Genomic DNA, 17687 nt, shown 5'->3' on the forward strand with positions numbered 1-17687 from the left:
AAACACCAGTAAACCTGATCAGCAGTCACACTGACGCGGAGGTAGATTTTCCCTTACAGTCACAGACAGACAGACTTCGCTCTAAATAACGTTACCGAGAAAAGGTGTGTGTGTGTGTGTGTGTGTGTGTGTGTGTGTGTCACCAATCCCTGACAGTACAGTATTTGATCGAGCCATGGATCTCTTCTTCATAACTCTCGATCATTAAAGGGGCAGCCTCAGTTTCAGCAGGACTTGTTTCAATGTAGGTTTCTAACTAGGATGAGGGCCATAAACTGACTAGGATCCCGTGATAGCCGGAGTTTGGTTTTCTGTGATGAGTATACTGTTCAGGAATGGTTGTATACAATAAAAGGGGATTTTTACTGCAACTTAATGACAACATCAATGACATCATCAGGTGCCATAGTGTCTGTCTGCGTCTCTTTGTCTGTCACTCCCCCCCCCCCCCTCTCTCTCTCTCTCTCTCTCTCTCTCTCTCTCTCTCTCTCTCTCTCTCTCTCTCTCTCTCTCTCTCTCTCTCTCTCTCTCTCTCTCTCTCTTTCTCTTTCTCGGAAACCTTGAGTAGAGCTATTACACTTAGGTGAGGTCACATGTGCGTGCCCGAGTTTCTGTGTACAACTCCATCTCTTTCTCTCTCCCTCCTCTATCTCTCCCCCCTCTATCCCTCCCTCTTTCTAACCCCTCTCTCAGGGCCACTCAGACAGGCCAGGCCCATCACTTCCACCTGTCTCCAGTGTAACCTGCCCCAGTCATTACATCTGTCCCTGAGCCATGCCGTAAGTGCACATGTCAACGTGCAAATTACAGGAGAGCGGCACACGTTTGTTTTTCTTTAAAAGGGCGATATCCGTCACACGCAACTGATACACTCATCCTCTCTCACTCCCCTCCCTAGATTTTCTGTTGACAGAGCCCAAAGGGAGAGAGTCTGAGAGACAAAAGAGAGAAAATAGAGACAAAGACGAGTGGAGGAATCTGGGTGGAGGTGTAGAGAGGGGAAAGGTAGGAACATGCCCTTGGAGGGAAGTAATGATAGGACAGAAGGAGCGAGAGGAGTGATGCCGTTGTTCTTGAGGCCTGTTTCTCTGGTCAGACACTGGGCAAATGTACCTGAGAGACCCCAATTATCACAAACCACTAATCTACTTCCACCAGGAGACGAGGAATTATTTGTTGCCCAGACAGTCCGCTTTGTTCAGCTTTGTTCTCTTGTTAAGTTACTTACAGTTTAAGTCGGAAGTTTACATACACCTTACCCAAATACATTTAAATTCAGTTTTTCACAATTCCTGACATTTAATCCTAGTAAAAATTCCCTGTTTTAGGTCAGTTAGGATCACCACTTTATTTTAAGAATGTGAAATGTCAGAATAATAGTAGAGATAATGATTTATTTCAGCTTTTATTTCTTTCATCACATTGCCAGTGGGTCAGAAGTTTACATACACTCAATTAGTATTTGGTAGCATTGCCTTTAAATTGTTTAACTTGGCCCATTCCTCCTGACAGAGCTGTTGTAACTGAGTCAGGTTTGTAGGCCTCCTTGCTCGCACAGGCCTTTTCAGGTCTGCCCACTAATTTTCTATAGGATGGAGGTCAGGGCTTTGTGATGGCCACCTTGACTTTGTTGTCCTTAAGCCATTTTTCCACATCTTTGGAAGTATGCTTCGGGTCATTGTCCATTTAGAAGACCCATTTGCGACCAAGCTTTAACTTACTGACTGATGTCTTGAGATGTTGCTTCAATATACAGTGGGGCAAAAAAGTATTTAGTCAGCCACCAATTGTGCAAGTTCTCCCACTTAAAAAGATGAGAGAGGCCTGTAATTTTCATCATAGGTACACTTCAACTATGACAGACAAAATTAGATTTTTTTGTTTAAATCACATTGTAGGATTTTTAATGAATTTATTTGCAAATTATGGTGGAAAATAAGTATTTGGTCACCTACAAACAAGCAAGATTTCTGCCTCTCACAGACCTGTAACTTCTTCTTTAAGAGGCTCCTCTGTCCTCCACTCGTTACCTGTATTAATGGAACCTTTTTGAACTTGTTATCAGTATAAAAGACACCTGTCCACAACCTCAAACAGTCACACTCCAAACTCCACTATGGCCAAGACCAAAGAGCTGTCAAAGGACACCAGAAACAAAATTGTAGACCTGCACCAGGCTGGGAAGACTGCATCTGCAATAGGTAAGCAGCTTGGTTTGAAGAAATCAACTGTGGGAGCAATTATTAGGAAATGGAAGACATACAAGACGACTGATAATCTCCCTCGATCTGGGGCTCCACGCAAGATCTCACCCCGTGGGGTCAAAATGATCACAAGAAAGGTGAGCAAAAATCCCAGAACCACACGGGGGACCTAGTGAATGACCTGCAGAGAGCTGGGACCAAAGTAACAAAGCCTACCATCAGTAACACACTACGCCGCCAGGGACTCAAATCCTGCAGTGCCAGACTTGTCCCCCTGCTTAAGCCAGTACATCTCCAGGCCCGTCTGAAGTTTGCTAGAGAGCATTTGGATGATCCAGAAGAAGATTGGGAGAATGTTTGAAGAACATATCAAAACTGTTTCAAGGACAGCTTTTTTCCATCTACGTAACATTGCAAATACTGGGCTATACTCGGCCTTGTCTCAGGATGGTAAGTTGGTGGTTGAAGATATCCCTCTAGTGGTGTGGGGGCTGTGCTTTGGCAAAGTGGGTGGGGTTATATCCTTCCTGTTTGGCCCTGTCCGGGGGTGTCATCGAATGGGGCCACAGTGTCTCCTGACCCCTCCTGTCTCAGCCTCCAGTATTTATGCTGCAGTAGTTTATGTGTCGGGGGGCTAGGGTCAGTTTGTTATATCTGGAGTACTTCTCCTGTCCTATCCGGTGTCCTGTGTGAATTGAAGTATGCTCTCTCTAATTCTCTCTATCTTTCTTTCTTTCTCTCTCTCGGGGGACATGAGCCCTAGGACCATGCCTCAGGACTACCTGACATGATGACTCCTTTCTGTCCCCAGTCCACCTGGCCGTGCTGCTGCTCCAGTTTCAACTGTTCTGCCTGTGATTATTATTATTTGACCATGCTGGTCATTTATGAACATTTAAACATCTTGGCCATGTTCTGTTATAATCTCCACCCGGCACAGCCAGAAGAGGACTGGCCACCCCACATAGCCTGGTTCCTCTCTAGGTTTCTTCCTAGGTGTTGGCCTTTCTAGGGAGTTTTTCCTAGCCACTGTGCTTCTACACCTGCATTGCTTGCTGTTTGGGGTTTTAGGCTGGGTTTCTGTACAGCACTTTGAGATATCAGCTGATGCACGAAGGGCTATATAAATACATTTGATTTGATTTGAATGTCATATGGTCAGATGAAACCAAAATATAACTTTTTGGTAAAAACTCAACTCGTTGTGTTTGGAGGACAAAGAATGCTGAGTTGCATCCAAAGAACACCATACCTACTGTGAAGCATGGGGTGGAAACATCATGCTTTGGGGCTGTTTTTCTGCAAAGGGACCAGGACGACTGATCCGTGTAAAGGAAATAATGAATGGGGCCATGTATCGTGAGATTTTGAATGAAAACCTCCTTCCATCAGCAAGGGCATTGAAGATGAAACGTGGCTGGGTCTTTCAGCATGACAATGATGCCAAACACACCGCCCGGGCAACGAAGGGGTGGCTTCGTAAGAAGCATTTCAAGGTCCTGGAGTGGCCTTGCCAGTCTCCAGATCTCAACCCCATAGAAAATCTTTGGAGGGAGTTGAAAGTCCGTGTTGCCCAGCAACAGCCCCAAAACATCACTGCTCTAGAGGAGATCTGCATGGAGGAATGGGCCAAAATACCAGCAACAGTGTGTGAAAACCTTGTGAAGACTTACAGAAAACGTTTGACCTCTGTCATTGCCAACAAAGGGTATATACCAAAGTATTGAGATAAACTTTTGTTACTGACCAAATACTTATTTTCCACCATAATTTGCAAATAAATTCATTCAAAAATCCTACAATGTGAATGTCTGGATTTTTTTCTTCTCATTTTGTCTGTCATAGTTGAAGTGTACCTATGATGAAAATTACAGGCCTCTCTCATCTTTTTAAGTGGGAGAACTTACACAATTGGTGGCTGACTAAATACTTTTTTGCCCCACTGTATCCAAATCATTTTCTTTCCTCATGATGCCATCTATATTGTGAAGTGCACCAGTCCCTCCTGCAACAAAGTACCCCCACAATAATGTTGCCACCCCCGTGCTTCACGGTCGGGATGGTGTTCTTTGACTTGCAAGCCTCCCCCTTTTTCCTCCTAACATAACGATGGTCATTATAGCCAAACAGTTCTATTTTTGTTTCATCAGACCAGAGGACATTTCTCCAAAAAGTACGATTTTTGTCCCCATCTGCAGTTGCAAACCGTAGTCTGGCTTTTTTATTTTGGAGCAGTGGCTTATTCCTTGCTGAGCAGCCTTTGAGGTTACGTCGATATAGGACTTGTTTTACTGTGGATATAGATCATTTTGTACCTGTTTCCTCCAGCATCTTCACAAGGTCCTTTGCTGTTGTTCGGGCATTGTTCTGGATTTGCAATTTTCGCACCAAAGTACGTTCATCGCTAGGAGACAGAATGCATCTCCTTCCTGAGTGGCATGACGGCTGCGTGATCCCTTTGTGTTTATACTTGCATTCTATTGTTTGTACAGATGAACGTGGTACCTTCAGGCATTTGGAAATTGCTCCCAAGGATGAACAAGACTTGTGGAGGTCTACAATTTTTCTTGGCTGATTTATATTGATTTTCCCATGATGTCAAGAAAAGAGGATTTAAGTTTGAAGGTAGGCCTTGAAATACACCCACAGGTACACCTCTAATTTACTCAAATGATGATGTCAATTAGCCTATCAAAAGCTTCTTAAGCCATGACATAATTTTCTGGAATTTTCCAAGCTGTTTAAAGGCACAGTCAACTAGTGTATGTAAACTTTTGACCCACTGGAATTGTGATACAGTGAATTCTAAGTGAAATAATCTGCCTGTAAACAATTGTTGGAAAAATGACTTTCATGCACAAAGTAGATGTCCTAACTGACTTGCCAAAACTATAGTTTGTTAACAAGAAATTTGTGGAGTGGTTGTAAAAACGAGTTTTAATGACTCCAACCTAAGTGTATGTAAACTTCCGACTTCAACTGTATAATTGAAACAACAAAAGAGCATCAGGAGTTTTCGTTTTAAGTGAAGAGCTCTGCTTGCTAAAGTATTGTGGGCAGCAGCTTTTGGCTCACTTCCAAACAACTCAGCAGGATAGTGGGATGTCCAGATTGACAAATCATGATAGATGCATGGAAATGTAGATGGTAGATGTACAGCGACTTCAGTAAGTATTCACACTCCTCGACTTTTTTTCATCTTGTTGTGTTTCAGCCTGAATTTAAAATGGATTCAATTGAGATTGTGTGTCACTGGCTTACACACAATACCCCATAATGTCAAAGTCGAGTTATGTTTTTAGACATTTTTACAAATGATTTCCAAATTAAAAGCTGAAATGTCTTGAGTCAATAAGTATTCAACCCCTTTGTTATGGCAAGCCTAAATAAGTTCAGTAGTAAAAATGTGTTTTAACAAGTCACATAATACGTTGAATGGACTCACTCTGTGTGCAATAATAATGTTGCACATGATTTTTAAAGGACTAGCTTGTCTCTGTACCCCACAGATAGGTTAAAATAAAAAAGCAAACATTGAATATCCATTTGAGCACGGTAAAGTTATTCATTCCACTTTGGTTCGTGTATCAATACACCCAGTCACTGGGCCAATGGTGACTTTACAACAGTTACAGTTTAATGGCTGCATAGGAGAAAACTGAGGATGGATCAACAATATTACAGTTACTCCACAATACTAACATAATTGACTGAGTGAAAAGAAGGAAGCCTGTACATAATGATAAATATTCCAAAGCATGCATCCTGTTTGCAACAAGGCGCTAAAGAATACTGCATAAAATGTGGCAAAGCAATTAACTTTTAGCCCTGAATACAAGGTGTTATGTTTTGGGAAAATCCAATACAAGACATTACTAAGTACCACTGTCCATATTTTCAAGCATAGTGGTGGCTGCATCATGTTATGGGTATGCTTGTAATCATTAAGGACTGGGGAGTTTTTCAGGATACAAAATTAAGTGAATGGAGCTAAGCACAGGCAAAATCCTAGAGGAAAACCTGGTTCAGTCTGCTTTTCACCAGACACTTGGAGATTAATTCACCTTTCAGTAGGACCATAACAGACAAGGCCAAATCTACACTGGAGTTGCTTACCAAGATGACATTGAAGTTACCTGAGTGGCCTAGTTACAGTTTAGACTTAAATCGGTTTGAAAATCTATGGAAAGACTTGAAGATGGCTGTCTCACAATGGTCAACAACCAACTTGACAGAGCTTGAAGAACTTTTAAATTAATAATGTGTGAATATTGTACAATTCAGATGTGAACAGCTCTTAGAGACTTATCCAGTGTCAAGCCTGCTCCCGCTCTTCCCCCCTGGCTCTCGAGGGCACCAGGCTCCCCAGCATTGCGCACTCCTGCCATCATCATTACACACGTCACGCACATCAGTGATTATTGGAAACACCTGGACTCAATCACTTCTGTCATTACCTTCCCTATATCTGTCTGGTTCCCCGCTCTGTTCCCTGCTTCTACATTAATTGTTGTTTGTCGTTGTATACCCATGTGCTGATGCTATTCCTGTTTTGTTCCATGTCTGTTCCGTATTAAATGTTAACTCCCCGTACCTGCTTCTCATCTCCGGCGTCGCTCCTTACAGAATGCAAAAGCCATCATACGAAGCATCAGGGAGTGCTGACATTCCGGTTGGTGGTGACGTTGGGACCGGGGCCCGACACCAATGGAACCGGGGGTGCCTAAGCCAGCTCACCGGGCTGTTACACCCTAGCTGGCTCGATAGGTTTCTGCCCCGGTTGGCTTGGAAGGCGTTCATCCCACGCCAGGCCTCAGCCGGATCGTCAGGTTTTTACGCCCAGCCGGCTCGTCAGGCTGCTACGCCTCCATCAGATTATTGGGCTCGCCTCAGCAGGATCAACAGGCCTTCATGGCTCAGCCAGATCGTCATGCTCCTATGTCTCAGCCGGCTCGCTAGGCTCTCACTCCTCTACCGGTTCATTGGTGGTTTCACGTCCAGCTGGCTTGTCCAGCCCCCTTGCCTCGGCCGGCCAGTCAAGCCTGCCCAGGTGGGATGCCGGGTGGCGCCCCTAGAGGGGGGGTACTGTCACGCCTGCTCCCGCTCTTCCCCCCCTGATGCTCGAGGGCGCCAGAATCCCCAGCATTGCGTACTCCTGCCATCATCATTACGCACACCTGCCTTTCCCGTCACACGCATCAGTGATTATTGGACTCACCTGGACTCAATCACCTCTGTCATTGCCTTCTGTCTGGATCCCTGCTTCTGCATTAATTGTTGTTTGTCGTTGTGTGCTGACACTGTTCCTGTCTTGTTCCGTATTAAATGTTCCTGGCCTGTACCATATTAAATGTTGACTCCACGTACCTGCTTCTCATCTCCAGCATTGGTCCTTACACCAAGAAAGACTCACAACTGTAATTACTACCAAAGGGGTGGCAGGGAGCCTAGTGGTTAGAGCATTGGGCCAGTACCCAAAAGGTTAATGGATCAAATCCCTGAGCTGACAAGGTAAAAATCTGTTCCTTTGCCCCTGAACAAGACAGTTAACCTAATGTTCCCTGGTAGGTTGTCATTGTAACTAAGAATTTATTCATAACTGACTTAGATAAATACATTTTCAATTTTAAAAACTAAGGGGATTCTAACATGTACTGAATACTTATGTAAATGATACATTTCTGTGTTTCATTTTCAATAAATTATCAAACATATCTAAAATTACGTTTTCATTTTGTCATTATGGGGTATTGTTTGTATGGGGTATTGTTATTCAGGCTGTAAGTCAAGGGGTATGAATACTTTCTGAAGGCACTGTATGTGACATGTAATGAAAGTGGTTCAGAACCATGCTTATGAAAGGCAACCACTGAGCAAAATTTGTTTAAGGACAAATAGCTAGCTCAGAAGGAGAAACGTAGACGGTAAGTAACCTTGTCTGAAACCTGAAGACACGCATTGGCTCTCCAAGCTAAGGCCTGAGCTTTAACTCAGATATCTAACACAGTATTGTGGCAAGCAGGATATTTGGATCCCGGTCAGTCACAAACAGCAGATAAACTCAGCAAAAAAAGAAACGTCACTTTTTCAGGACCGTGTCTTTCAAAGATAATTCGTAAAAATCCAAATAACTTCATTGTAAAGGGTTTAAACACGGGTTCCCATGCTTGTTCAATGAACCATAAAACATTTATGAACATTCACCTGTAGAACGGTCGTTAAGACACTAACAGCTTACAGACAGTAGGCAATTAAGGTCACAGTTATGAAAACTTTGGACACTAAAGAGGCCTTTCTACTGACTCTGAAAAACACCAAAAGAAAGATGCCCAGGGTCCCTGCTCATCTGTGTGAACGTGCCTTAGGCACGCTGCAAGGAGACATGAGGACGGCAGATGTGGCTAGGGCAATAAATTGCAACGTCAGTACTGTGAGATGCAGTGGCAGACCACGTGTAACAACACCTGCACAGGATCGGTACATCCGGACATCACACCTGCAGGACAGGTACAGTATGGCAACAACAACTGCCTGTGTTACACCAGGAACGCACAATCCTTCCATCAGTGCGCAGTGTCCGCAATAGGCTAAGAGGCTGGACTGAGAGCTTGTAGGCCTATTGTAAGGCAGGTCCTCACCAGACATCACCGGCAACAACGTTGCCTATGGGCACAAACCCACTGTCGCTGGACCAGACGGGACTGGCAAAAAGTGCTCTTCACTTTTGTGTTTTTTTATCACAGCATCATCGGACTGAGCTTGTTGTCATTGCAGGCAATCTCAATGCTGTCTGTTACATGGAAGACATCCTCCTCCCTCATGTGGTACCCTTCCTGCAGGCTCATCCTGACATGACCCTCCAGCATGACAATGCCACCAGCCATACTGCTTGTTCTGTGCATGATTTCCTGCAAGACAGGAATGTCAGTGTTCTGCCATGGCCAGTGAAGAGCCCGGATCTCAATCCCATTGAGCACGTCTGGGACCTGTTGGATCGGAGGGTGAGAGCTAGGGCCAATCCCCCCAGAAATGTCCAGGAACTTGCAGGTGCCTTGGTGGAAGAGTGTGGTAACATCTCACAGCAAGAACTGGCAAATCTGGTGCAGTCTATGAGGAGGAGATTCACTGCAGTACTTAATGCAGCTGGTGGCCACTTTTGATTTTAACCACCCCTTTGTTCAGGGACACATTGTTCCATTTATGTTAGTCACATGTCTGTGGAACTTGTTCAGTTTATGTCTCAGTTGCTGAATCTTGTTATGTTCATACAAATATTTACACATGTTAAGTTTGCTGAAAATAAACGCAGTTGACAGTGAGAGGATGTTGTAGTCAGTACATTCTCTTTCTCTCTGTCTGTCTTTCAAACCAAAAGATAAAAGATAACTCTCCAAACGGACATCATTCCTTCCTTTCACTTACCTTCCCTGTACCGTTTGTGAGTGCGTGCGTCCGTGCGTGACCTCACAAGCAGTACCCATAAGCAGGAGAGAAGATAAGCTTTCAAAGGAAGTCTTTCACCTGTGCAGTCGTGAAGTTTTGTTTACTATAATACTGTCCCTTTTCTGCTCACCTCCTTCAGCGGGTATGACGTAAGATTGTAAGTAACCCGAGTGCCCCTCTTACCCTTTTCAACACGCTCAATTCTAACAATGACAAACTTCCCCTCGTCTCAGGAAGAGAGGCAAGCACTAATCCTTTCTTTCTTCTGAGAGAAATGTACGTCTGAAATTAATACTGTGTGCTATAAAAATGCATTGCTGAAAAATAATAAGTGAAGTCAACACAAAACAATAACACTCTAAATGACTCATGCCCAGAGTGGTGTAAGATGCTTTCAGCAACATTTAGGTCATATCATTATCCAACATGCCTGTCTATTTCACCTATATCTAATTATTCTCAGTCGGTATATCTCATTCGCACCAATGAGATCAGGAATCACTCAAATTGAGGCAAAAATGAGACAAACATACACAGATGATGACAACACACTTTACACTTCCTGCAATTTGCACACCAGTCATGGCGGGTCCTTTTCCTTGGGCACTGTAATTTCCTTGGCAGGCTCTTCAATGACATCCTGTTGTCAGTGAGTGTAGGCCTACATCTGAGGGGGACACATTTCTTTGATGGACCTAGACATCACACAGGACAGTGAAGACAGACACTATTAGTCTGTCCTGAAATAATAACACCTGAATGGAGGGAAAACAGCAGGAAATTGTGGTATTTCTTTGGTCTCTTTTGTTAAAGAACCAGCAAGGTTCTGCTTTTCTTTTCTTAGTCAACCTTGTGTTCTTTTTCTTTGTGTTCTGGAACGTAGTCCTGTGTCTTTGTGTTCTGGAACGTGAGCACTGTTTCTTTGTGTTCTGGAACGTAGCCCTGTTTCTTTGTGTTCTGGAGCGTAGCCCTGTTTCTTTGTGTTCTGGAACGTAGTCCTGTGTCTTTGTGTTCTGGAACGTAGTCCTGTGTCTTTGTGTTCTGGAACGTGAGCACTGTTTCTTTGTGTTCTGGAACGTAGTCCTGTGTCTTTGTGTTCTGGAACGTAGTCCTGTGTCTTTGTGTTCTGGAACGTGAGCACTGTTTCTTTGTGTTCTGGAACGTAGCCCTGTTTCTTTGTGTTCTGGAACGTAGTCCTGTGTCTTTGTGTTCTGGAACGTAGTCCTGTGTCTTTGTGTTCTGGAACGTGAGCACTGTTTCTTTGTGTTCTGGAACGTAGTCCTGTGTCTTTGTGTTCTGGAACGTAGCCCTGTGTCTTTGTGTTCTGGAACGTGAGCACTGTTTCTTTGTGTTCTGGAACGTAGCCCTGTTTCTTTGTGTTCTGGAGCGTAGCCCTGTTTCTTTGTGTTCTGGAACGTAGTCCTGTGTCTTTGTGTTCTGGAACGTAGCCCTGTTTCTTTGTGTTCTGGAACGTAGCCCTGTGTCTTTGTGTTCTGGAACGTAAGCACTGTTTCTTTGTGTTCTGGAACGTAGTCCTGTTTCTTTGTGTTCTGGAACGTAGTCCTGTGTCTTTGTGTTCTGGAACGTAGTCCTGTTTCTTTGTGTTCTGGAACGTAGTCCTGTTTCTTTGTGTTCTGGAACGTAGCCCTGTGTCTTTGTGTTCTGGAACGTAAGCACTGTTTCTTTGTGTTCTGGAACGTAAGCACTGTTTCTTTGTGTTCTGGAACGTAGTCCTGTGTCTTTGTGTTCTGGAACGTAGTCCTGTGTCTTTGTGTTCTGGAACGTAGTCCTGTTTCTTTGTGTTCTGGAACGTAGCCCTGTGTCTTTGTGTTCTGGAACGTAAGCACTGTTTCTTTGTGTTCTGGAACGTAAGCACTGTTTCTTTGTGTTCTGGAACGTAGTCCTGTGTCTTTGTGTTCTGGAACGTAAGCACTGTTTCTTTGTGTTCTGGAACGTAGTCCTGTGTCTTTGTGTTCTGGAACGTAAGCACTGTTTCTTTGTGTTCTGGAACGTAAGCACTGTTTCTTTGTGTTCTGGAACGTAAGCACTGTTTCTTTGTGTTCTGGAACGTAGTCCTGTGTCTTTGTGTTCTGGAACGTAGCCCTATGTCTTTCTGTTCTGGAAGGTAGCCCTGTTCCTTTGTGTTCTGGAACGTAGCCCTATGTCTTTCTGTTCTGGAACGTAGTCCTGTTTCTTTGTGTTCTGGAACGTAGCCCTGTTTCTTTGTGTTCTGGAACGTAGCCCTATGTCTTTCTGTTCTGGAACGTAGTCCTGTTTCTTTGTGTTCTGGAACGTAGCCCTGTTTCTTTGTGTTCTGGAACGTAGCCCTGTCTTTCATTTCTGTTCATTGATTTCACCTGTGTTGGTTTCTCACCTGGTCTCATCAGCTCCCTATTTAGTTCCGTTCTTACTGTTGGTATGGTTGTGAGGTATTGTTTGTTTTTGACTGCCTCCCTGTGTTTGACCATTGCCTGCCTGTGATCACGATTCCTGGGCTTAATAACAGGCTTAATTAAGGCTTAATAAACATCTGCGAGTGAATCTGCACCTTTTTCTCCCTGAGTATTCATTGCAGCACTGTTGTTATTGTTTGTCGGCTTGAGATCCCTCAAACAACTACTTTTAGAAGCAGCGGGATGATGACACTGGTTCTGCCATTTAATGGTTCCGCAAGGCGCTACAGAGGGTAGTGCGTATGGCCCAGTACGTCACTGGAACCAAGCATGACCTATAAACCAGGCGGTTTCAGGAAGGCCCTAAAAATTGTCAAAGACTCCAGAGGCCCTAGTCATAGACTGTTCTCTCTGCTACCGCATGGAAAGCAGTACCAGAGCACAAAGTCTAGGTTCAAAAGGCTCCTTAACAGCTTCTACCCTGAAGCCATTAGACTGATAAACAATTAATCAAATTGCTACCCAGACTATTTGCATTGACCCGTTTTTTTACGCTGCTGCTACTCGCTGTTTATTATCTATGCATAGTCCCTTCACCCCTACCTACATGTACATTTTACCTCGATAACTTGTACCCCCGCACACTGACTCGGTACCGGTACCCCCTGTATATAGCCTCCTTATTGTTATGTTATTGTGTTATCTTACAATCGTTTATTCGATTTTGTATTCATTTTTTAGCTAATATTCTAGTACTTTTTGAAAAATTCTGCATCGTTGGTTATGGGCTTGCAAGTAAGCATTTCTCAGTAAGATCTAAACCTGTTGTATTCGGTGCGTGTGACAAATACAATTGTATTTTATTTGCTATACAATTATTATTTGAGTTTTACAATGAACTGTTGGTCAACCTACATTATTTTGTGATCCGTTGCCATTAATGTCATAAGAATAATTGTATTGTCCATCCGAGGACGGAAATGTGCCTTTTGTCTCAACTCACCAGTATTAGGATACAAGCATGTATGGTATAAGGTCAAGTTTAACTGGTAAGAATCTAAGAGCCATGCACAATATTGTTGTTGTAGCTAAAAGGAAAGCCGATGTATAAAATGTATAAAAAACCTGACACAAGTTGGTGACTTAACCTGTTAACTCACCCACCACAATAGACCAGAGATTTATGTTCTAGCTGACCCACTGACCTTCTGCAGGGAAGAAGGCAGGTGGTCATCCCTCATCCAGCCACACAACAGACAGACAGGTGCTTCCTGTGAGGGTGTGTACAGGTCACTCTGTTGGTCTGGACAATGGAGAATGTGGCTACTCATTCAGAGTGATAGACACACCCACACACACACACAGGCATGCATGTATACACATACACACTCTTTCTCTGACTAGCATACACACACAAATCATATACTCTCTCCTGTGCATAGACACAAACCTACTCACACTGTTTCTTACAAGCACACACTCTCTCTCTCACACACACACACCACAGGATACAAATGCACGGAACAACAATAGCTCTGTAACTGACTATCTAGAGTTGACATAAGCAAACAGGAAAAGATCCCCCTTTTGTGGAGGAGGGTATTCCTGACATGAGGTTATTTAGGGAAAGAGAGAGAGGGGGTAGGGTGGAAGAGAGTAGGGTATAGTGGTTGTAACATCCCCGGGGGGTAATAACCAGCAAAACACCGCTTAGTAGGTGAAGAAACTCGCAACGACCCAAAACGACCAACACAAACAACTCGGACACTTCCTGTCCATCGCTGACCAATCAGGAAGGACCAGAAAGCCAGCCCCCATAGCAGAGGAACAGAAATGTTGCGAAACGAGACAAGAAACAAAAACACCTGTGACACCTAGGCCATTACCTGCAATTCAAAAGTTTCTTGTTTTTTACAACACCTTATCTCTCTACTTTCACTATGCATTTTACCATAAGGGGATGTCATAAGATACGTTGTCTATTGTTCTGCTTGTCAACTTTGAAAAGTGCGTCTTGGTCCATCATGACAGTTCTGATATTAGGGGACTCTGTGACAGGATTAAAATGAAGGCTTTCAATTGGAGGTTTAGCATTCAAAGTTTATGCTTATTTAAAAAAATAAAAAAAACTTCTAAATGGCTGTTCTGCTAAAAATATATAATTCCTTGAGCAAAACTCCAGTATGTAATTCAATCTGTATCTGTGTCATATTACCATCTCTGAAGAATGAATCAAAGTCACATTCTTACAGGTGTCGCAGTTAAATAACAAGAACATCTAAGTTGTATAAAGCAAATCCTTTGCATGACACAACTACTATTATTCAAACACAGACACAGAAACACACACACACAAACACCAACACACCACACCAGTCGATGGATGAGGAGGAAGGGGAGGAAGAGGAAGGGAAAATAGGACTGGAGCAGGAAAGAAGGGAGGATGAGGGATGGACAGATCCCCCTCTCTCCTCCCTGATGTGAAAGAGGTCATGATGGAGTTTCTCTGGTGACACATGGGGAGGGGAGAGCTGGAGGAGGTGAGGGAGGGCACAGGAGGACACTGTTGTATCAGACAGTGGGTGTCTTTATCGTTGTGTGTGTGTGTGTGTGTGTGTGTGTGTGTCTGTGGGAGGGCCATGCACAGACCTTTCAGGGGCAGGTGCTCAAAATGAACAAAAGCCACCCCCCCTTTTGTTTTCGCATAGGTCTATTTATTTCTGCAACATCAAACACTCATCACAAATTGTAAGCAAGTTAGTTACAGTGCCTCCTAAAGATATTGATGCAGATTTACATTAATCATCTACTCGTTAGCTAGCTCAATTATTTGTTTTATTGATTGTGATTTATCTTCAATGTTCTTAAATAATAGCTTCATAATATAGCCTAATGTTCATCATCTTTTAACTCATAATATATGTTTGGCTGGCTTGTGTGGATATTTTAGTATATATATATATATGGTGGTTAGGTAAAGTCTGTGCTACCTGTGCTTGGTGCTTAATTTGTAAATCGTGAGGGGCAGGAATAAAAGTGAGCGCTAGAGGGGGGTGACCTTGGGAGCTCTGAGGTACCGGAACGCATGATATATAAAATAAAATAAACATTATAATAAAGCATTGCATGCATACCATTGTATGATTTTTAAGTAATTAATTTGCATGATATATAAAATAAAATAAACATTATAATAAAGCATTGCATGCATACCATTGTATGATTTTTAAGTAATTAATTTGCATGATATATAAAATAAAATAAACATTATAATAAAGCATTGCATGCATACCATTGTATTTGCATAGTGGCATAGAGCAGAAGTTACACACGAGTACCATTTTTTGTAGCCTACGGTCTGGGAGAAATGTGGCCTTTTATAAATGCATTTCATGCAACTCTATGTCATTTTACATGACTGGAGACTGCCAGAATCTTTAGTAAATACCATACAAATGATCGAAATGACAGGCTACTTTGATACTGACAAACTGAGAATCTGAGATCAATAAAAACGACCTTGTCTTGAACCCATCAATATTATAGGCCTGTACTGTACAATATGAGGGAATTATAATCCTAAAAAAGCTTTCCAGTTTCATTGACTCACCCGATGATGTGCAGCTCACTTGCCGGCGGTAGCCAATGTGCTTGTGCCAAAAGCCTACCTCTTCCATAAAACAATGTTTGCTCAAAAGGCCAATTTAGGGTTAGTTCGTCGGCGGCCGTTGGAGCAAACAAAGGGAAGTGCGGGAAGGCAGGACAAAGAAGCTATGAAGAGCAGGAAAAAACGTGATCGTGGGCTCTGTTCCAAGCAGAATATCGTGCGGATAGACAAACATTTCAAGTCCGCCCATGCTCTTAAGTATGGGACTATCAAATGGAAGCAAGCTAGCCAGCAGTCTACCGCCAGACAGCAAGCCGAATCAGGGCAGCCTAGGGAACCACGTTTGGAACCAATGTAGCAAGTCTGCGTCGGAGAGACTTCAACAAACAGCGAGAGTGATGAATTCGCCTCTGAATCGTCCAGCATTGAAGGTCAGGGGAATGCAATTTTGACTGAATATGAACACTTTATTCTGGGTAAAAACCCTTCAGTGAAATGAATTGACAATACTCGCAGTAGTGTTTCCCGAGTACAGGAATTCCTCCATGTTATGTCAGAAGGCAAAGGCCGATGAAGGATTGTGTTCCCTGGATAATTACAGACGTGTTTCTGGGTGGCATAGCCAAGTTGAAGACCGTGGTTTGGCCCCAACCACATTAAAAATCTATCGGGCCGATGTTCAAAATTTCCTGAAATATCTTATTGAGTTTAAGCCTAAACGGTTGCGGGCTAAAGCCAGTGGAATTAGATCGGTGTTACTCTACATGGCACAGATGGATCGTGATTCCCGGCAGACCCAGTACAGGGCGAAATGTTGCATGTGCTGCAGAGATGAGGTGCTCAATGCTGCAGAGTTAAAGCAGTTTGACCAGCTAAGTGCTAAAGCTATTCCTTCGGGTTCTCAGCAGACTGGAGGTCCGAGCAACTTGCTCTGACAGACGTAGGTTTGCGGCTCTCATGACCAGCAAGTTGGCCGTATTTAGTGGCACTAGACGATCCCCAGTCACGATGTTCACTGATTTTCTGGAAGTAACCCAGGAAAGTGGGGGGTTTCAGCTCTGTGTTGCAAGTCACAAAACGAACTATAGCTTCAGGGAGTGCAGAATTGTGATATCGGAGGAGGAATACACTTGGCTTAAACAATTCCATCAGATCAGGCCTCATCTGAGTGGAATCTGCTCAGACTAAGAAGCATTCTTTTTCACGTCCTGCGGAAAAACGTACAATAGGATGTACAACAGGATGTGGAACAGATATTTGCCGAGTTTGGCATTGGAAGTCAAGTGACTTTCGGTACACTTCGACGAAGCGTTGCTACAATGAACTTAAATCAAGATTCGGTTACAGACCACGGATCCGTGGCCAGCCATATGTGCCATTCCCTTGAAACACAGGCAAGGCACTACTAGTACCATAATTTGCCTCATTACGCCAGCCGGGTGCTCCCATAGCGGGCATGGAGGTCTGGAACCCCCCTAAATGCATTTAAAACCATTTTGAAAATTTGGGCTTGGTAACCCAAAAATAATACCAGATGCCCGTGGTCTTAGTCATTTTTCTGAAGAAAAGAAAAAACTCCATAAATCACTAGGGGCAGCCCCCATTGATTTGGGCCCGTAGTGGGGTGCTCCCATAGCGGGCATGGAGGTCTGGATGCCCCCTAAATGTATTAAAAATCATTTAAAAAATATGGGCCTGGTAACCCATCCAATCACCAGGCCCACAGCTGGACTTGGTCTCTGGAGCGAAAGGAAAAAGTGGGCACTGTCACTTTTTCGATCAATTTCTGAATTTTCCAAAAAATGATTAAAAATACTTCCCGAGGTGCAAAAGGTCCCAACTGTTGGTTAATACCCTCTCTCGTGATGGGCCACAATTACACTTGGTTTTAAAAAGTTTGCATCCATAGGAAGCTATAGGCCCTGCCACCTACACATTTATTCACCAACTTGTGTTGATCCTCAACACTGGAGCTCCCCAGGGGTGCGTGCTAAGTCCCCTCCTGTACTCCCTGTTCACCCACAACTGCATGGCCAGGCA

Source organism: Oncorhynchus mykiss, chromosome 4 (assembly GCF_013265735.2).
Source record: "Oncorhynchus mykiss isolate Arlee chromosome 4, USDA_OmykA_1.1, whole genome shotgun sequence".
NCBI lineage: Eukaryota > Metazoa > Chordata > Actinopteri > Salmoniformes > Salmonidae > Oncorhynchus > Oncorhynchus mykiss.